The sequence below is a fragment of the Oryza sativa genome, chromosome 7 (genome assembly GCF_034140825.1).
Source record: "Oryza sativa Japonica Group chromosome 7, ASM3414082v1".
NCBI classification, from domain to species: Eukaryota; Viridiplantae; Streptophyta; class Magnoliopsida; order Poales; family Poaceae; genus Oryza; species Oryza sativa.
Window position 1 is genome coordinate 6,550,568 of NC_089041.1, and position 22,306 is coordinate 6,572,873.

A 22,306-nucleotide genomic window follows, 5' to 3' on the forward strand; every position below is an offset into this window, starting at 1 on the left:
AGCTAGAGAAAATTTGTTCGTAAGCAAAGCCAAGTCCTCTTCTGAGATTTTCTCGAGTTGATCATTGGACGTGGCCATTAAAGCGGGCAAAGCAAACATTGACAAAGAATCCAAATAAGAACTCGATGAAAAAACTAAGTGTTCCATCTTATCTTTCCAAACATGAAAATCAATTCCATCAAAAACATGCGGCTTGGTTGAAATTGTTTTAGCCATTGGAAAAACTCAAGATCGGTAAAGATCAAAAAGAGCAAATGTGGCTCTGATACTACTTGTAGGATCGAACACAAGAAACCAAGCCTACCAGAGGGGGGTAAATGGTAGGGAAAACCAAAAACCCAAAAACTTTTAGCGGAAATAAAAGTTACCCTCAAATCGATGGAAATCTCGACGTAGTCCTGTCGCCACCGCAGGTCGGACCGCTCGCACGCCGCCAGTCGAACCGCTTGCACGCCGCCGGTCGAACCGCCGTCTTGTCGCCGGTTGAACCGTCGGTATGTCATCGGTAGACCGCCGAACCCGATGAAACACAAATCGAAGAACTCTCAAAGTAGATGACAACTTTATTGCTTCTCTCTGTGTTTACAAAGTGCAACAACAGCACTCCTTACAAAAATCTCAACTAAACTCGAAACCCTAACTAAACTAGCAACTCAATTGCTCTCAAAAGTGATATCGAAAAGCGATATCGGGAAGGCTCATGCCCCCTCTCTATTTATACCATAAAAACCCCCTACTCAAAGTAGGCGTAGAACTCCTATTTTCAATAGGACTCAATTCCTCAATTTCCTTTTTCTTCAAAACCACAGCCGGCCTTCCGATCCTAAACCAATCGAACTCCTGCGCGAAACCGACTGCCCGTCGATCTCCGTTTCCTGTCAACACACGTAAGCCTCCTCCTCTACTGATTCTTCACGCATGGGCCGTCTCCTCGTCATGGCCCATCTTGCCTTCCAACCGAGCCGCCGTTGCTGCTCCTCCCAGACCAAGCATCGGCATGCACTGATGCACACAGCACACATGCACATCACGTACATGCAAACTACACGCTACAGTACATCGAGTACTGTAGCAACCATGTACTCCACCGTACATGAACATCTCTATCTTCTCTCATTCCTCCTCGCGAACACCGACGCTTGCACGCACACCTCGTTAAGCCCGTTGCGGAGATCTCTCCCACACGATGTCCATCCACCGTGTGCCATCTTGTATCCAACTTCGTCACCCGGTATCCTTGACCGTCTGGACCTCAACTCCTGCCTGAGTCTAGTCCCGATCCCCACCGTTGACCGAAGTTGACCTCCAAGAATCCTGACTCTAGTCAACTTCTCACATGGTATCCCGACCGCACTAGACCTCTGTTCCTCCCTGAACATAGTCCCGGTCCTCACCATTGACCAAGGCTGGCCTCAAGTCACCTGCACACAATCAGACAAAACAACCGTTTCTGGGCACAGATATCACAACCTGACCCACATTAGTCACACGCACTCACACCAACATTCACACAAATTCTCAAACCAATTCTTTGATTAAATCATTTGCATAGCCAATTGTTCATCACAAATGTTAATCATGACAATGATTTCACAATTTTTCTTTTGTGAATTAAACAAGTCAAGGACTCAGCGCATGCCACAGATCTCGGGTATTGCCATTTTATCTTTTTCATGAGTCCTCTCGTTATTTGTATATCAGCTTGGTTAAAATTTGAATTTTAAAACTAAGGTTTAGAGTTGATTTTAGTTGTTTTAGTCGTAGTCTATTTTCTAGTATTGTTAAACAGAAAATAATAGACATAAAACTGTTGTCCATTCAATATTTCTGGATACTTAGTTTATTTTATATATTAACAGCACGATAATGAGCTCTAGTTTTAGACTTTCCAACTTAATTTTTAGCACTATTGCGACTGTTTGAGTGAATAGTGGGTATAGAAAGGTCATAGATATACCACAGTAGATAAAATGTAAGTACCGGTAGTAATATCTAGAGATAATCCAAGAAATACTATTGCCAAGCATTCAAATCCAATAAATACCACCGACAAGTGTAAGTTTCAAGAAATATCATCGTACAAACGACTTTGTCCTAGAAATGCCATTACCGCTAGGGATCCGTCCATTTCGCGTTGTTAAGTGATATAAGATGAACAATAATGTATTTAACTAATTGGAATGGACGAAACCCTAATGACGATTGTATTTTTGGACAAAATCATTTGTACGATGATATTTCTTAAATCTCATACTTATCTATGCTATTTCTTAGATTTGTATGTTTGTCAATGGTATTTTTTGGATTATCTCATATATCAGTAACGGTTGAAACTAGTGTTCACCAGGACGAAAGCGACTACTGCTTGCGACACATCTCGCTTCCTTGGAGGCTTGTCATAGTCAACGGTGATGATCGCCGAGAAAGGGGCAGTGAGACCTTGGAACCTTCATTGTCTCATTTTTATTTCTCTCACCGAGATTGATTAACAATTGAAACTAACAAGGCGAGTCTTTTTTAATCTCTGCCCTGAACGATATATATTAATTAATATAAATTAAGATTCTGTAAAACGAAATATCAATCACTAATTAAAAAACTATTATGAAAACAAACATAGAAAAGCCATTCAAATTATTCAACGTTTTGTAAAGTCTCATTTGGATAAAAGTCAAGACAGCATGCTTTTAGGTCCCGTTCTTTTCTCCAACCAAGAGTTGGATAAACATTAAGATTTTCGTGGCACGCTTTTCAAACTGTTAAATAGTGCGTTTCGTGCGAAAACTTTCTATATAAAAGTTGTTCTAAAATATCACATTAATCTATTTTTCAAGTTTGTAATAATTAAAACTCAATCAATCATACGTTAATACCACCTCGTTTGCGTAAAAAACTTAATATTCATCTTAATCTTCATCTTAATGAGAAAAGAACACCACCTTAGACTAAAAGTTTCAACACCCTCCTGATCTCTAGGTGTAGCATCAAAAAATTAAGATCCGTACACGCCAAGTCGATTGATGCGCACTCGGAAAAAAAATTAAGATCCGTATACGCCAAGTCGATAGATAAGCACTCGGAAAACTTTGTTGATCAAGCACCAGAATAAACAAAGATCGAGCTGTCATTTTCTGACTATGTGTTTTGCATGCATCCATTTCTAGCACGAGCCGAGAAAAAAACCTCAGTCGTTTGTCTTTTATAGTAGAACAGTTTACTTTCTCTGTAGCCACAGAAGTCGTGTCCATATTGGTTTGAGATCCTCAGATAAACCGGCACAGAAAACATTATGTTCAAGCGACGCATAAACCGTTAACAAATATACATTTTTCCGAACTACACGCAAGTAGGGATGAAAACAGACGGATACGGTCGGATTATGGTATTCCCATATCCTAACCTATATTGTCCTCTAAATTAGGAGTCGGGTACGTATGGTTAGTGCCGGATAATATATCACTCATCCCGTATCCTATCCCATATTATTTTCTTCGAATCAGATTCGAAAACAGATATCTATTTGTATCTATAATTCATAGACAATAAATATAATAAAGTAATTAAAGTACTAAAAGAGATACATCAAGAGAAAAAATATACAATATTACATGTAAGCTCGTAAAATACTTATTAACCAATCTTTTATCATGTTTGTAGGTCGATTTATAATAGTTTTTCATACATATTTTTAAAATATGGGACATACGGGCGAATACATGTCTTCCCTTTCCTAACCCATATTTTCTAGGGTTAATTAGATCCATGCCACTGCAACTTTGCCAAATTAAAAAAATGCCACTACTATTCATCATATCGACTACATGCCACTGAAAAATTTTAAAATTGGAGCCATGCCACTGCCGTCCTTTTTTCCATCTCCTATCTCACGCCGTCTCGTTTCCCCGTCAGATGTGGCGTCATCTCACGCCATTTCCCTCTTTCTTCCTGCGAACTCGGCGGCCACGGCGAGCGCTCACGGGCTGAGGAGGTCGGAGAGGAAGACGGCGACGCCCGTGGGGGAGTGGAGGAGGGAGCGGAGGAGGTCGCAGAGGTGCGGGACCGCGAGGCGGCATCGGCATCCACCGGGAGCTTCGGCAGCCTCTGCATCCGCCGGCCGACCATTCGTTCCTCTTCTTCGGCGAGGAGGCCGACGCCGGCGGCCGCTGTCACATCCTGATTTTTGTTTCAGGATTTATAAATTATTTAATAAATTATTATTAGAATTTATATTAAATGTTCGTTAATTTACAAGTGAAGTTAAATGTGGGAAATAAAATTTTCTAAATATAAAGCATGGATGGATTTAATTTTTATTAAATTCTCCATGGTTAATTATACTCTCTGGAATATTCTCGGATTTTTCGGAGCTCAATTATTAATTTTAATCATACAAAGAGAAGTTCAGCAATTATTTAAATATTAAATTAATCATTAAATGGTCTAATTATAATTTTGTTAAGTACTTTGAGTGTCCAAGTATTTTCAGGATTTTTCTTGAAATTATTTGAGCATTGGAAGTATTTTTAACAATTCAAAGATCATTTAAGTGATTATTTTAATTGAAAAAGTTCAAAAACCCTTTCCCTCTAGGCACTGACATGTGGGGCCCACATGTCAGGCCCTTCTTCTTCCTCTAGCAGCCGGCCGGCCGAGTGAAGCCGTCGCCCGAGCCGCCTCCTTCTCCTCTCAAATCCGCTCCAATCCGACCCCGATTCCTCCGGGTTTTTGAGGGGTTTTGATCCTCTCGTTCTCCTCTATCTTTCCCCTCAAGAAACGGAGCAATCCGTTGAGTATTCTCTCCGAATCGAGTTCGTTTCGAGTTTATCCCTAAAAACCGAGTTTGGATTTTTCCCGAGTCGATTCCTCTCGTTTGGAGTTCGATCTCTTCAATCCAAGCTTATATAAAGCATCCCCTAGTCGTCCTCTTCCGTTTGCCCCAAGTCCCGAGCTCCCTCGTCGCCCGTAGCGCTGCCGCCACGTTGCCCTAGCCGCTAGCCGTCGCCGGCGATCTCCAGTCGCGCCGCGCCATCGCCCTAGCCGTCGCCGCCGCTTGCCGCCGCCGTCTTTAGGTGCGCCAAGGTGAAGAGAAGCCCGGCCGCACCTCCTCCTTCGTCGCCGGCCGCCGTAGCTCGCCGTCACCGTGCAAGCCGAGCCGCCGCTGCCGTCTTCTTCGTCGCCGGCCGTCGTCGGTCATCGGTAGACGTTGTGGTGAGTACCGTTGGGTTCGCCTCGTCGTCCTCTACGCGTAGGTGTCCTCCAATCACCCGGCCAAGGTCTCTATCTCCGGCGAGCTTGCCAACCCTAGCCGGCCTCCGTGGGTGACGTCATGCTCACGTCATCATCCTTCCTTTTCTCCTTTTTTCTAATAGATTAAATCTTCGGAAAATCATAACTAAATAACCGTAGATCCGTTTTAGGTGGTTCAAGTTGCTAAATTTTTCTAAAATAAAGATCTATATATTAAAATTGTCCATAAATTTAATTAAATTTATTTAATTCTTTTTAAATGGGCTTTAATTAGATTTAATCTTGTAAAATTCATAATAAATTCATTTGAAGTCGGAATAAGGCCGTTCAAGTCTCATAATTCATTTAAAATCATGATCTACATGTTTGTTTACTTTTTATGTACTGTTTATTTGGTTTTTATTAGTCTTTTTCTTCGTTTTGCGTGTTAGCTTGTCGTTTCCGTCGTTGCGAAGGTTCGTGAGTGCGTCGAAAGTGATCAAGAAGATTAATTGAAGATCGATTATTGCAAGGCAAGTCACACAGATCCTAAGCACAATCCTTTGAGCATGTTGATCCTATATTTAAATTCTCTATTTATTTCAACTGTGCATTTATTTTCGAATGTCACCGGGTGGTGTGAACCTATTCCTTTGTTATGGCCAATTTGCATTGAATACTCTATTCCTTGATACCTTGGGTAATAAATTGATTAGCTTGAACCTTATGTATTGGTTTGGTTCAGCTAAATGTTAGATATAATTGCTTAGCAAAGCTTAGAAACATTAGCTCATTAATGGGATGAATCATATATACTACATTATTATTTATGGTTATATTTAATGGTCGCTCACGATGGTTAATCGTGTGATGTTAATTAATTGATAATTAAAACCTGGTTAAGGTGGGTTGTGAGCATATGGTTTTGATGGTTGTGCTCATGACAATTAAGGACCGGTTCGCGAGCTACTGTTGTGAAACATTTACCGTGCCAACCACAAGCCAGCGTGGGCAACGACTTTACCTTTTGTATAGCATGGTTCATTATAGTGTGCCAGACTGAGAAGCGGCGAGAAGTCCGTGGGGGTCGCTGGGGAGTCCATGCCTTGTTTTATAAGGGGGTGATTATGATCCAGGAACGGTGCACTGTTTTGAGTTGTGTTGTGCAAAGGGTATTGTCACGATTTTCCCCCTTTGCAATGCCGTGGTGGTATTTCGGGGCATGGCAACATGTGCGAAATCGTGTCTTGTGGGTACAGTGGTACACCTCTGGCCAGAGTAAAACTATTCGAATAGCCGTGCCCGCGGTTATAGGCGGGTTGAGCAATGTTTTTCGTGATTAGTCTCACACCTTTCACAATAATTATGGATGTTATAATTGGTAATAATTTGTTTAGCTCCTGGTTTGGAGTTAGATCTGTACAGCCGGGTATGGTTGTTCAGGATGGTTGGGCCTGTACAGCATGGGTGTGCTGTTCAGTGTTGATTAAAATTTCTAATTAATTACTCTACTGTTTTACTTATCTTAAATCTTTGCTAAATGCTGCTTTTGCAAATGAGCCTATATTATGCCATCCTTTGGTATCCTTGTGCACTTGCATATTTGCTGTGTGGCTTGTTGAGTATGTCATATGCTCATTCTTGCAATAATAATCAAACCTCAGTTGAAGATAAAGGATCCAGAAGGAGAAGACGTTTGGCTTATACCCCAGTTGAGCTGCCTATGGGAGTGGAGCTGAAGCCATCGCTAGACCGTTAATTCCGCTGCTGTTTTTTTTTTCTTTTCTTTTGTAAGTATGTAACGTTATTATTATGATGGATTTGTATATTAAATTGTCAGTTTGTGTACCTCGGCTGATTCCTGGACGAGGGTTTTATGCACAAATTAGTTCGGAAATTACTAGTGAATTTCCGGGCGTGACAGCCGCCACCTCCCCCCGGGCTCACTCCTCATGCTCCACCGCGGCAGGAGAGCGTCGGGGAGTGGAAGTCGCGGGCCGACGGCCAACGCTGGCCGTAAGCCACCTTCGAATTCGCCGGAGACGACGACGATGACGACGGTGACGAGAGTTCCTTCCCCTGGAGATCCGCGATGATGATGAGGACGGCGACTTTCTGGTCGCCGACATCCCCCCGCCCCCGTCACGCCGCAGCTGCTACGTGCCCGGCCGGCGCAGCGTGGCGCCGCCGCCGTCGCACATGGCGACACCGCCGTGCTCGACGATGCGCCGGGCGAGCTCGGTCTCGGGAGCTGCCGCCGCCGCCGTCCTCGACGATGCAGGTGCACGACCTCGCCCTCGCGGTCGTCGGAGTTGTAGGTCGCCGGGGAGCGCAGCGGCCACGGGCGGCGGAGGAGAGCTCGAACGGCCATGTGTAGACGAAGCTCTCGCAGGAGCTGAGCAGCCGCCATGGCTGGAAGGCGATGCCAAGCAACGCAGTGACCAGCGCCCCCTTGGCGAACGTGAACTTCCGCGGGCTCATGCTGACGAGCGCGTTTGCCGGCGCCACCATGTTGCGCGGCCACCGATCCAGGACTCGATGCAGAACCACCCGCAGCTGACGAGCGCGCGGATGACCGCCGGCAAGTGCGCGCTGCGCACCCTGAACGCCGCACGCGCGAGCACCGGGAACGGCAGCCCGTGCGCGCGTCCTCCTCCACTGCCACCATCGCGCTGACCTCCTCGCAACGACCTCCAGCGGCCATGGATGGATGGACGATGGAACAAGGAGGAAGCGGGATGAGGACGGCGTGAGAGAGGTGGATGGGAAAAGGGACGGCAGTGGCATTGTTTCAATTTTAGAAATTTTCAGTGGCATGTAACCGATATGATGAATAGTAGTGGTATTTTTTTAATTTGGTAAAGTTGCAGTGGCATGGATCCAATTAACCCTATTTTCTAACGAATTCGGATTCGAACTCAGATAGTATTGGGTATCCTATTTTTTCTCCCATATTCCTCCTACTAGCCTCGGGTCGGGCGGATGGTCGGGAAATACCGGCCCCATTTTCACTCCTACATGCAAGCAATGTCGACATAAATAAGGTATTTACACAGACGCTAAGTCAGTCGTCCATGGAGAAATACAGTCGTCCATGGAGAAATATTTCTGTGAGTAGTGAGTAGGATAGAACCCCAACCAGAGAGAGGTAAATGGTTGGATCACTAAAAACCAAAACTTCTTACGTAATTAAAAATACCCTCGAATTGATAAGGATCGGTTTGACCGGAGTTGATGCGCCAGTCTGACCGCATGGATGCCTCTAGTCTGACTGGTGTAGAAGCTCCAGTCTAACAGTCCGTTGAGCCACCGTCGCCTGTCACCTTCACCGATCCAACCGCTGAAATGCTATCGGTCTGATTGGGTCTAACTGCCATGTATTTACTGGTGTGACCGTCGAACTTGAGAAAACATAAATCGAAGAACTCTTGAAAGTGCATTAAACTTTATTGCCTCCATTCGTGTTTACAAAGTGTAATAACAGCACTCCTCTCACAAATCTCGACTAAACCCGAAACCTTAATTTTCCTTTAAACTCAATTATCACAAAATCGATATGTAGAAACCTCAACACCTCTACCATATTTATACCAATAGATAGGCAGTCTTAATGTAGCACCCTTGAATTTTTCGTTTATTTAAAAAATCTGTCATTTAAAAATCTGGAGTTTAAATTTGGTGCTTACTTGATTTTGTGCCAAATTAGATCTCAAATCCTCCCTTAAAGAAACCCCCTCAAATTATTGTCAAACTCTAGGTCAAAATTCAAATTCAAATCCTTCCAAGTTTCCTCAAAATTCCAGAGAAAATTAGAAATGTCACTGTTCAAATGGGCCTCCTTTTATTTTTCTTCCCCTCGGGCCCAACTCCCTTCCACTCTCCTCTACCCTCCTCCACCCCGAAGAAGGCTGGCTGTTGGTATTTCTTACAACCACAGATAAATCCGCAAGTGCACGGAATACATTCCGCTGTAGCACTTCACCTTCATGTGACCCCAAAAGGATATCGAACTTAGGGAACGTGTGTAATCTTCATAAGGTTAAGACTATACAAGGACAACAACTACTGGCAGACTAGCTAGGCTAGAGAGGACTTTCTATGTGTTTTAATTATCTAAGCTAAGTAAAGGTAATTTCCAATAAGTTGTTTCGGGCACCGACCCCTACTGGTCTGCCAGCGTGGTTCTGGCTATAGCTCTATGATGTATCCGAATGTGGAGGATTACTAGGACGGGAGTCATGGCTGTCACTACATAGCAAAGACAAGATCTTGTCATTTGGAATGCAGAAGCAAAGCCATCTAGCTTAAGATTTATGTTTTCTAAGATTTTGTCATTAGCAGCTAGCTTTTTGCTAAGAGCATCTATGGTTTTAGCCTGCGCAAAGACAAGATCTTTCAAGGAGGGTTGGTTAGAAAAGTTACCGTTATTATTGCCTCCTTGGAAATATGGGCGTGGCTGGTTCCACCACTGACCTCCTTGTGGATAGAATCCGTCGTTGTTGTTGCCCATGTACATCGCCTCTTCACGGATTTCTGGGCAGTCGCTCCAGAATGACCCATGCTGCCGCAGACTTCACACGTAACGTGTGAGTCCAAGGCCTTGACGGTGCCTTGTGACCTCTTCTCGTGATCGTCCAAACGTTTCATGAGGAGATCCTGCTTGGCAGCAAGCATCTCCGTCTCCATGACGGTGTGCACGCCTTGCTGACGGGTCTAGAATCGTTCCTTGCTCTAGCCCATACTGGAGACCATTTTTTCTATCAAGTCGACGGCTCCTCGAACAGTTTTTGGGAAAAAGGCACCTCCAGTCGCCGCGTCCAGATGGTCGCATGACGTGGGAGTGAGTCCATTGTAAAAGTTCTGCGGGATCAGCCAATCATCCATCTCATGATGAGGACATGCGGCCATATATTCCCGAAGTTGTTCCCATCCCTTAGGAATGGACTCGTCCCTTGTCTGCTGGAAGCTTGAAATTCTTTCGCGAAGGGTGTTGGTCTTACCCATCGGGAAGAAGTTTGACAGGAATGCCTTAGAGCATTTGTCCCAGGTGTTGATCGTGGCACGGTTGGCATAAAACCATTGTTTCGCTTTCCCAAGGAGGGAAAACGGAAACAGCCACAGCCTGACGACGTCTGGCGTGACACCCTTCATTGTGTATGTGTTGCAGATCTCCAGGAACTATTGCAGATGTGTGTTGGCATCCTTATTTGACTTGCCACAGAATGGGCTAGCCTATGCCATTGTAATGAGGCTGGACTTCAGATCGAAATCCACGTCTTCCATGTTGATTTGTGGCCCAGTGGCCATGTTGTCAGCGAAGGGAGCAGCGAATTTGCAGAGGGTCTTATCAGCCAAGTCTCGAAGGTTGGTGGCGCTGGAATGGCTGGTTTCTGTGTTGGAAGAGTTTTCTTCGGAGCAACGACTCGCGACTTGACACTCCGAAAGAAAACTTCTAGATTTTCTTTGAAATTTTCCGAAAAGTTAAAACCAGTCATGCACTACCCTTTTTCCACAATAAATGTGAAAACAACCAAGGCCAGCCTGCAAAGGACAGTGATTATATAGAGGTAAATATAAAGTATTAGTAATGGTGATCTCTTTTATAAATCTTCCCCGGCAACGGCGCCAGGAATGCTTATTGGTATTTCATAACGACATTACTAGAAATATAATTCCTAGCCATGGCGCAAAAATACTCCTGGTATATTATGGTAATAGAGTTTATCCGCAAGCGCACGGATATACCATTATAGCATTTCACCCGAGAGTATTCGAATGGTATCGTATTTGTTTAATCCCGTGGGAAGATAATAATAGAGAGAACCGTACTAAAAATTTATATATTACTTGTAATAAACGAAGTCTAAGCAAGGGTTAATACAATTCAAAGGGTAGGGTGACACTAAGCAGAAGCATTCATCCGCTTACTCATGATATCAAATTAAGTGGAAAGAATATAGAAAGATCCTATTCCTATACTTTTAGTATACATACATATTATACATACATCCTAATTATATCATTACTTAGCTAATACCCTCTTTCCAATGGCCTCTTGGTGCTTTGAGAAGCCACCCCTGATTGCCGAGTTCCTTACGACAATCCGTCATGACCATACAACTGGGGCTAAATTTGGAGGAGTACCATCCCTAGAAAATTAACATAGGACTATATAGCGCGGAGGAATACCCGTACTGAGCTGTCATCATCAGCGGCCCACCTCGCTTCCGCAGCATATAACCCCAAATAATGATATCCAATAATCTAAACACCACGCTTAAATTACCAAATACTACTCTAATATCATCATCATAACATATAGTCATTGTAAATACGATCATTATACCCACACCATTGAATCTCCTAGATAAGCTAGCATCATAACGAATATAGACATATAATAAAGTTGGTATTCATATACTCGCAAAATAATATAATATCAAAGTAGTATAAAGAGGAGTATTCTAATAAAAGTACAAGTCTTACAAAAAGAAGGAAAATATAGTAGAGCCATACCCGAATTCTTCCGAAGACTCCGAGGACTGAAGATTCTATTGTATTTCATTTTTTTTGCGGGGGAGATTCTATTATATTTCTATTCCACTATACTCTAGAAACTATACTAAACTTAAGAGATGAAATGAACTTCTTGCTTGAGGTGTGTGGAGAAATAGAGAGAGTGAAGTCCTTTTATAGCCTTTCAATGATGGTTGAGATGGTTAGAATGGTCGGAAATTCCCTCCAAACACCATTGGGGAGTGATCCAAGCCGTACAGAAGAAGGCTTGTATCCAACGGCGCCAGGGAGGGTTCGGCCGAACCGTGGGATGGGCCTTCCTGGCCCATTTTCAGCTGGTGGCCTCCTCTTCCGCTCCTTTATGTAGACTTGTGAATTTTGGGTTGTTTTGGTCGTGTCGATTTGGTGTTTTCAGCCCACTTGTCCGCAAGTCTAATTCTCGACAGCGTTCGATTGATTGATCGTCCGTATTGCTATCGATTCTCCTCCATTTTGTGTTCATTCCCTGCAAGAGGTTAGTAATCCTAGTGCTAGTAGAATATTTATTATTTAGCATAAATATGCATTGCAAGCATAACTAGTTCTCCTTTATTTAGGTAGTATTGACGGGCGAAAATGATCGCTAACGACCGTCAACATAGTGCTAAGTGGAGTAGTATAGAATAGTGTTCGGAAGTCCTCGGAAGAGTTTTTGGTATGACTCTAGCAGTTTTTGTAGCCTCTTCAGTAATACCTTCCAAATTAATGAAATACTCTTCTTTATATATCTTCGGTACTTTGTTTAGTTCGAGTACTGGTCTTACTTTATATCTGCTTTATGTTAATTGTTTGGGTAGGCTACCAGAGAGGTGTAATGGTGCGGGTTTAATATCTGATTTATCAGTTGCTCTATGTTGGGTGCACAGGTATAGAGTACTTCCTCCATTTCATATTATAAGACTTTCTAGCATTGCCTACATTCATATATATGTTAATGAATCTAGACATATATGTGTGCCTAGATTCATTAACATATATGGAGATTGAAATACTCTTGTGCATATGCGTCCCATGTTCGTGTGCCCTCATTCCATAGCCTTTCGAAGTCATCGATTATCGGTTCAAGGAACACATCGATATCGTTGCCAGGTTGTCTCGGTCCTTGAATGAGCATAGCAAGCATAATATACTTTCTTTTAAAGCACAACTAGGGAGGAATGTTATAGTTAACAAGCAGAACTGGCCATCTACTGTGACGACTGCTCAAATCACCAAATGGATTAATGCCGTCCGTACACATTGCGAAACGCATGTTTCTTGGGTCCTTTAAGAATTCCTGGTAAATCCTATTGATTGTCCTCCACTGTACTGAATCAGCTAGGTACCTAAGCATACTATCTACTTTCCGTTCTTCAGCATGCCAGCGCACTAGCTTAGCTTGTTCCTTATTCGTAAACATTCTCTTCATACGCTCCGCAATTAGGAGATACCACACCACCTTTGCGGGGCCTCCCCTATTTGACTTACTTCCTTCACCTTTCGCTCTTTGCTCGTTTGTATCTAGATGCCCCACAGACAGGGCAGACATCCAAGTCAGCGTATTCCTTGTAGTACAAAATACAGTCGTTCGGACAAGCATGAATTCCTCTGACCTCCAGGCTCAACGGACATAATACTTGCTTCGCTTCATATGTCGTCTGCGGTAAATTGTTCCCCTCTGGCAACAGGTCCTTTAACAGCTCAAGAAGTTATGTAAAACTCTTGTCGGACCAGCCATTACTAGCCTGAAACTTCATGAGTTCCAACACGCATGACAACTTGTTGTGGTTCGACTTGCATCCACCATACAAGGGCATCTGACAATCTTATACCAACTTACTAAACTTCTCAAAATCTCTGTCATTGTCCTCTGCGTCTTCAATGTCATGCAACATAGTAGATAGACATTGAGTGTCCAAATCTATGGTCTCTCCACCTAACGGAGAAGGTACAAACATGCCTTCACGAGCTGCGGCGGTGTTCTCTACATTCTGATCCAACACTTCTTCAGCTGCGGCATCAGGCGCCTCTTGCGCTCAATGCTTGGTCCAGCAAGTATATTTCTTTATGAATCCTTTTGTTATTAAATGAGAATGCTCTTCTCAGCTATCAAGGATCATCTTTTCATTCTTACAGTCCCTACATGGACACAATATGTATATGCTCATCCTACTTTTTCTGTCATTCTCCGCAAATGTGACAAATTCAGTGACCCCCTCTCTATACTCTGTAGATGAACGATGAACATGGTACATCCAACTACGATTCATCTGAAATCAATAACATAGGAAGAAAAATATATGATGATCGATATATTGAGAATGAAGGGAAGAATAATGTGTTTTTTACCTTGAATTTTAGCAAAAATTCGCCCCCCTTGACCCCCAACCGATTTGTGAACAATGAACTGGTCGGCATGGAAAGCCGTTGGCGGTTTGGGGGGTATTTATAGACCCAACACACCTCAAACAGGTTAGGTAAAAAAAGTCCGTCAAAGGTGTTGGTCATACCTTTGGTGGGCTTCAATTGAGTTGCCCGTCACTGGTATCCCCTCACCTGTGATGGGCCGGAAAACAAATCCATCACAGGTGGCTGCCCATCACCTGTGACGGCCCGTCACAGGTGAGGGGATACCGGTGACGAGTTGGAAGAAAAACCCGTCACTGCCTCACATGTGACAGCTTTTCCTTTCGGCCTATCACAGGTAACAGGATACCTATGACGGGCCGCGGCAGAATGCCTCACCGATGACGACATCCCGTATGACCCGTCAAAGGTGACGGTCATCAGTGACCAAATCATTTGCCCGTCGTAGGTATCCCGTCAGAGGTGTGAGGATCTGGCGTAGTGGGCATTCCATAATCCCACCATCGATTTTTATTTAAATTGGTGGGCCTATTTTACACCGTTAGATTGGATCTATTTAAAAAGTTTGTGCTAGAGAATCCATTTACTGGAAATACTTACATACGTATACGTATGAAAATATTTACATACGTATATGATGGAGTATATCTTTAGGTACTGCTTATTACAGAAGAAACAAAGAACGTACGTATGTACGATAAATATTAGTTCACTTGGATGGAAAAATACAAAGGAACATACGTATGTACGGTGAACGCACGATAAATATACGTACGAAGTTATAACCGACGAAAAAAATATAGACGGTATTTTTAAAATAGGATCTTCTGTACTATAAAAATAAAATTTATTGCTCCACAAATATAGTCACGTGGTGCTTGTATAAGCACTCTTAGACCATCACGTGGCACTATATAATTTCACTATCGATTTTCATTTAAATTAATGATCCGTTATTTTATACCTTTACATTAGCCCGCTGCCTTTTAATATCGTATATTATATATTGTGGCATGCCCCCCAGCGCTCTGTCTAGAACCGGTCAGACCGGCCATACAGCCGGTCAGACCGCCTGGGGTGGCCCGTCAGACCAGCGGCATGTGGCCGGTCATACCGCCCCTGGTAACCGGTCAGACCGGCCGCGCAACGCCAGTCAGACCGCCCATGGTCTGCAATTTTGTCAATTTCGCACAAAGATTTAAAATCAAGCACCGACTCTTTTAATATAAAAAATAATCCCTTTTTCACATTATAGGCAGATGCTTATTGTGCCAAATCATTTGCTCTAGAATTATCATGCCTAGCAATATGTCTAATAGCAAAATTATCAAAATTGACAATAATATCCAAGTATGAGTCAAGATACCTATTTAGTGGTCCGTCCAAGCATTTGTAAACTCCGGCAACTTGTTGCACCACCAATTCCGAATCACCAAACGCTTCCACATGCTTAGCTCCAACCATCTCCATCACTTATAAGCCGAATAATAACACACTTAAGCCACCACGTAGCACTCCTACAAATGCTCCTACGCCGTCGCATGACATTTTAATAAATTAAAAAATTCACAAAAAAATTAAGAGTAAACTAAACATTTAGCCATCGATTTTCACTAATATACATCGATTTTCACTAATATACAGTAGACCCATTGTTTTCTAACATTAAATTTATTTATCCAAGTAAAAAAGGATAAAAAGGCCCACATATTCCTAACTCCTCCCATCCAGTACATACCACGTATTTCCTTTTTCTCCTATTTTCCTATTATCTTTTTGTCATTAGATTTATTTAGTCAAATAGAAAAGGATAAAGAAAAAGCTCGCATATCACATCCCCTCCCGTCCAGTACATATGTGCATACCTCCCTATCTATTTCCTTTCTCTCCTATTTTCTTCTTCTAGATAGATGGAAAAAAAATATTTTTTTGATAACAAATTTTAAACAACTATATTATCTAAATCATATAGCTAATTTTTTATTGGTGCACTCCATTAGATTATTTAAAATAAAATATTTTAAAATTGAAATAACTAATATTATTAAAATCATATAGCTAATATTATTATAGAAATTCATTATTTTGTGACATATATTCTACGGACTAGCTATTGTCCACATATCCATATATTTTTAAGAAAAAATCAAATAGATTTTTAACCCTTCTGATTAATAACATCCACTTAAATTAGAAAAAGTTATTTCTAATAGCCCTAAGATGAATTGTATTTACAGGATCATTCGATCTATCCTGAAAAACAATAATCTCTCATATCCTCTTGCCTTACATATACCTCCGACCTTCCCTCTCTGACTCTCCCATCCTCTCCTCTCTAATTAAATTATCCCATCTTCTATTTTTTTAACTAACATAATATAAAAACAGTCATAGCTATTGTTTTATTTTATAACTAAATAAATAAATCAAGATCACATTAGCTATATTTTACTATATAAAAGAAAAAATACATCGTTTGAAGGTAGACACTATAATTTGCATTGCAACTAAATAACAACAAAAAAATAATTGAAATATGTATCATGCTGTACTAAATCATTGTACATAACAAAAATCAATAAACACCCTCCAGAATGCTCATTACTCACCGTGTATCATGTCCTAAATTTCTAAAAAAATCCAATTAAATTCTTGTATCCATTATTTTTAACTATTAGATCTATTTTTATGAAAATCTTAAGTCGCCATGTGTCACCTCCTATAAAAAGGAAATAATCATTGAAATTCTTAGAAACAAATGAAACACCCCATCACCGGCTTTCACTTAAATAATATAGAAAAAATAGAAGAATAAAATCTCCTCCACCTCCTCCTCACCCTCACATGCACAAAACATCGTCCATCCCCTCCCTATTTTTTTTAGCTATTATACTAAAAGGGAAACAATCAATAATATTCAATTTTTTTTAGAAACACCGTACAACACATGCACTTTGAGTACGCGCACACTCACCCTTATAAGAACACACATAGAGAAACAATCTATAAAATTGCGTATTTGTTTAAGATACACCATACAAACGCAGGCGCTCACAACGCATGCATACTCACCCTTATAAACACACACACGCACATCCTACCCCTATGAGTATCTTCTAAAGACTGGGCCGATATATTTTTGAGATTGACGAAATCACCACGAGCGCCTCGCTACCAATGGGTATGTCAACACTGAAATAATAGTTAACCATAAATGCGAGCACCCATGTCAAATCTAGGACTTAAATCCGGGCAGGCATGTTCCATCACAAGGAACATAACCAGTTGAGCTACACTCACTTCGTAATAATATTAGACATTGAAACAACCATAATTTTCAAGCTACATTTTTGGAATACTACTATGTCTTTTAAACTGGTGGAACCATTATTATTTCTAACCGTTAGATCTATGTTATATAGAAAAAACAGCGTGTATTCATGGGACATCACATTTAAAAAATATTACTACGCAATTATATTTTGTCATTATTGTATTCATGTTAGGTTGTGTGATCCTCTGACCCACTCTAAATGAAAATGTTCATGGATGGATCACCTCTCAAATTACATCAATCATATTAGGCTATATAAACCCATACATTTAGTGAAGCCTCATGTCCCACCCAATTTATCCTCTAACAAACCATGATAATATATATGCAATTAAAAAAAGAAAACACATTATTTTTACTTTCGTTGACATGTTTTCTATAGAAAATAAGACTATTCTTTTCAAATAATGAAGAAGATTATAAATAATTGCTTATAGATATTACTTAAATATTATATAACATAAAAGTAATAGGTTAAAAATTATATAAGCAATTAATACCGACGAAAACAATTTATGGAGAAATCGTGACAATTGATCTCCGGTTAATATTTCGCTCTTATAAATGTCTCATACTTAGCGTACGATACATATCCGTGTGAATGCGCGGGCTACCTTCCTAATTTTAATTAATAGTAAACTAAAATTAAATATTTAAATACCACTTTAGACAAAGTGCCTGCGCATGTGCGCGGGCTACTTGCCTAGTTCTACTAAAAAGACAATACAGCTGGGCCTCTGTTTTCTCTGCTCGTGTTAGAAAAAAAAATGACAATGCATGCAACACATGCTAAGAAACAATTGACAAAATTGACAGCTCAAACTTCATTTAGGCTGTGTTTAGTACCATGTCAAAATTGAAAGTTTGAAAAAAATTAGAACAATATGATGGAAAAGTTGGAAATTTGAAGAAAAAAGTTGAAATCTAAAGAAGGCCTTAATCTTCTTCGTGGTATGTAAATTATTAGTCCATGTGTGGTAGTAAAAACAAAACGTGTCGACTTGACTTTTTATGGAAACGTATCATTTGTTTAAGTTGTCAATCAATCTCGGTAAAAAAAAGGATAAAGATAGGAACGTTCCAAGGTCACTGCCTGCCATACTCCCGGCGACCTTAACCGTTGACTACAGACAAGCTAGAACGAGCAGAGTACTCCCTCCGTAAAAAAAAAAAAAAAAGACAAATCCTGGTTTCCGTGCCCAACATTTAACCGTCCGTCTTATTTAAAAAAATTATAAAAAAAATAAAAAAACAAGTCACGCATAAAATATTAATCATGTTTTATCATCTAACAACAATAAAAATACGAATTATAAAAAAATTTCATATAAGACGGACAGTCAAAGTTGGACACGCAAACTCAGGGTTTGCCTTTTTTTAGGACGGAGGGAGTACGTAAAAAGGGACCGAGATGTCACTATAAAAAAATAATTTTCGCCGATGACAAAAATAGGTTCTCGCTAGCGGCTAGAGGTGCGGCCAACGACCTAACGCTAATGAAAATAATGCATTTTACGCCAGTGAAAAACAAGTTCCGTAGGTGACAGGTTAAGACGCGGCAACCGCTAGCAAAAAAAAAATGATTTAATTTCTCTAGTGGCAAGCTAAAGAGAACCACTAGCTAAAACATTTTTTAGAGAAATAAATTTGAAAATAGGGAATTGATAAATAACAGAATGCCTGATCAATCGAGTATAGTACAATTTGATAAATAAATTCTAGGCTCCAAACCATGAAAGCGTCGACGGCGTCCTCGACGTGGCGTGGCTGGCCCCAGCCTTGGCCTGCTCGTCGAGCTGCGCTGGGGTCAGGTCGGTGAGGTCCCGTAGCGCGGCATGCATGGCCGTCAGCTCCGCCCTGACGAACCCCAGGATGACATCCTTGTTAGCCTCGCTGTCGCCACGTCCAGGCTGGCGGAAGGGAGGGCAAACGTCGGTGATGAGGGGGCTGGGTACATTGGTCACTAACTCCAGATCTAAGCTCCAGGGCCATCTTCAGGAATTTGAGGCCCTAGTGCGAAATATAAGTTGTGCGTCTAAAATTTCTAAATTATATGTCTAATATGTTGCTCCCTCTCTTTCATATTATAAGACACTTTGAACTCTATATTTTCGTTTAGATTCACTAATATTTATCTAAATTTAATTTAGACATATATATGAAACACACATCCATACATAAATCTATTAAAAACCCAAACTTATAATGTGAAATAGAGGAGGTATTTCTAGTATTTGTCCCTTACGCTTTTCAGCACCAAAATCATATTTCCTATCTCTATACCTAGTAGACATGTCTAGGGTCGATGAAATAAACATCTTTATGTTTTAACAAAATAAAAATAATTTGGATCAAACATTCAAAGTTCAAACAAGGTCCAGTCACAGTCAGGAAGATACGAAGTCGATGAGCATTCTTGCGTCGGCTGTCGCGGGAGTACACTACTCCAGTTGAAGGATTGATCGTGTTAGATAATGTGCAGGTTCGGATTAGGAGTATTCACGGTTCTGCTCACATGGGATAAGGATTCATTCTGTTGCTATTAGCGTGTAGGTTGTTATTCTGTTATCGCATGTGAGTTATCCCCTGTAATCCGGCTTGGTTTGTTCCTTCTTTCCTTAGCTCAAAGTATAGCTGGTTGGACTTAAGTAATGGTTTCCTTTCTCCTTCGGCTCCGGATGAAGGCCGTCGCGTTGATTCATATACTTGAGATCATTACGTGTTTCAAGTCTATCTTTCGATTTCCCGTATACACATAGGAATACAAGCAGGTTGATGCACAGGTTCTTAGTCAAGTGCATCACGTCGATTCCATGGCGGATCTCTAAGACTTTCTAATAGGGTAACTCTCCAAAAACAAACTTCTTCTTCCATATCGCAACGTGACCATTGTTGGTATTTCTTAATGACATTACTAAAAATACGAATTCCTAGCAATGGCACAGAATAGCACTGATATATTTATGGTTACAGAAGTAATCCGCAAGCGCATGAATATACTATTGTAGCATTTCACCCAGAAGTATTCCAATGTATCATATTTATTTGATCCCAAGGGAAGATTTATAAAAGAGAGAACTCTGCCAATATCTTATATATGTTATATATATCTATATATATATATATATATGTCAAAGTCTATGCAGGGGTTACTTTAATCATATGGGTGGAGTGACACAGAGCAGAAAGACTTAGATTCTCTCACTTAAATAATTCTAGACTAATGTGGAAGAAGAAATAGAAAAGTAATCATTCATATAATTCTAATACAGACTCAACTTTCGTTTACATCTGTTAGTATACAGTTGTACTGACCAATACCCCGTAACAGTGCCCTCCTGGTGCTTCGAGAGACCACCCTAGGTTGTCAAGTTTCTTATGACAATCTGTCATGGCCGTCCAACCGGGGTAAATACGGAGGAGTGCCGTCCCCAGGAAATTGTCTTAGAAATATATACTAACGTGTAGGAATACACGTACTGAACTGTTACCATCAATAGTCCACCTCTACTGTCTCGCAGCATATATGCCTAATTAATGATATTTAATAATCTACTGTCTCGCAGCATATATACATTATCAAATACTACTCTATGTCCTCTAGAATAACATAGAGCAATCATTTGCATGAACATTAAACCCAAACTATTGCACCTCTCTGGTGGGCTAGTCATTCAACTATATTGACACAAACATAAAGTAAAACCAGTACTCAGACAATGCAAAGTACCGTAGGTATACAAAGAAGAATATTCCATTAATTCCGAGGGTCTTACAAAAAAGGAAGGAAAAACTACTAGAGCCATACCGAAATCTTCCAAAGACTCGAGGACTCCGAGAACTATCCTATTCCATTCCACTTAGCACTAGAGCACTAACTAAACTTGAGAGAGAGATCAAAGCTTCTTGCTTGAGTGTGTGTTGGAGTGTGAATGAGCTCCTCCTTAAATAGGCAGGTATGACGGTTGTAGAGTATGCGAAATGTCGGAAATGGCCCGCAACGGCCATCAGCAAGCAATCCTGGACATCCACGTGTAAGGCCAGGCTGAACCGACATTGCCAGGGTTTGGCTGAACCCCTGGTTCAGCCGAACCTGAGCGGCCCAGCAGGCCTCCAAACTTTGTACAAGGGCTGACAGATGGGTACTCATGACGGTTGTGACAGTTATGGCGGTTTCTAGGATGGTTTCACCTGCATGTGGGCCTCTCTATCCTTGAGCTTGCTTAAGAGTGAGTTTTTCCTTTTTTTTCTTCTCCATTAATTTATGTGCTAATCTCTGCAAACAAATAATACTCCAAGTACAAGTGGAAAAATATTATTCTAAAATAAATATGCATTGCAAGCATAGCTACTTCTTCTTTATTTTAAGTATATTGATGGTCTAAATTAGTCTATAATGACCGTCAACAACCATCTTCACGTGCTATAGGTTAGCTGTCAGATCCTTTTTCCAAATACTACTTTTAGATCTTTTAGATCTCTCTTATTTTCTCTTTTTCCATAAACTTATTTAAGAGAGAAGACGTATAAAAATATAGCTAGAAATGTAATATGCTAACCATACATCAAAATATTTTCACAAAAAAATTTGGTAGCACATCCATTCCTCCTCCTTTCACTTTGTAGCAATCGCTTGAGCTGGAGGAGCAAGAATACCTATAAAAAGGATATGACCTTTAATACTAGTTGGTGTTGAACTTTAGTACACCAGCCAATACATAATTAATATCACGGGGGCCTAAAAATGATTTTTAGAACTGGCTAAAGATTTTAAAGTGCCGTTGGGTATTTTAACCAGTAATAAATATCATTTTTAGCACCGATTCGTTTTACATCCGAGATATT

General features: G+C 41.0%; 1 non-coding gene across 1 annotated transcript; it reads left to right on the forward strand.

The window, feature by feature from the left end:
• Positions 1 to 10,108: 10,108 nt before the first annotated feature.
• LOC112939768 (small nucleolar RNA R71) lies at positions 10,109 to 10,215 on the forward strand. Its single transcript, XR_003243638.1, has one exon. It is a non-coding gene; the product is annotated as a small nucleolar RNA R71 (small nucleolar RNA).
• The last annotated feature ends 12,091 nt before the right edge of the window (positions 10,216 to 22,306 follow it).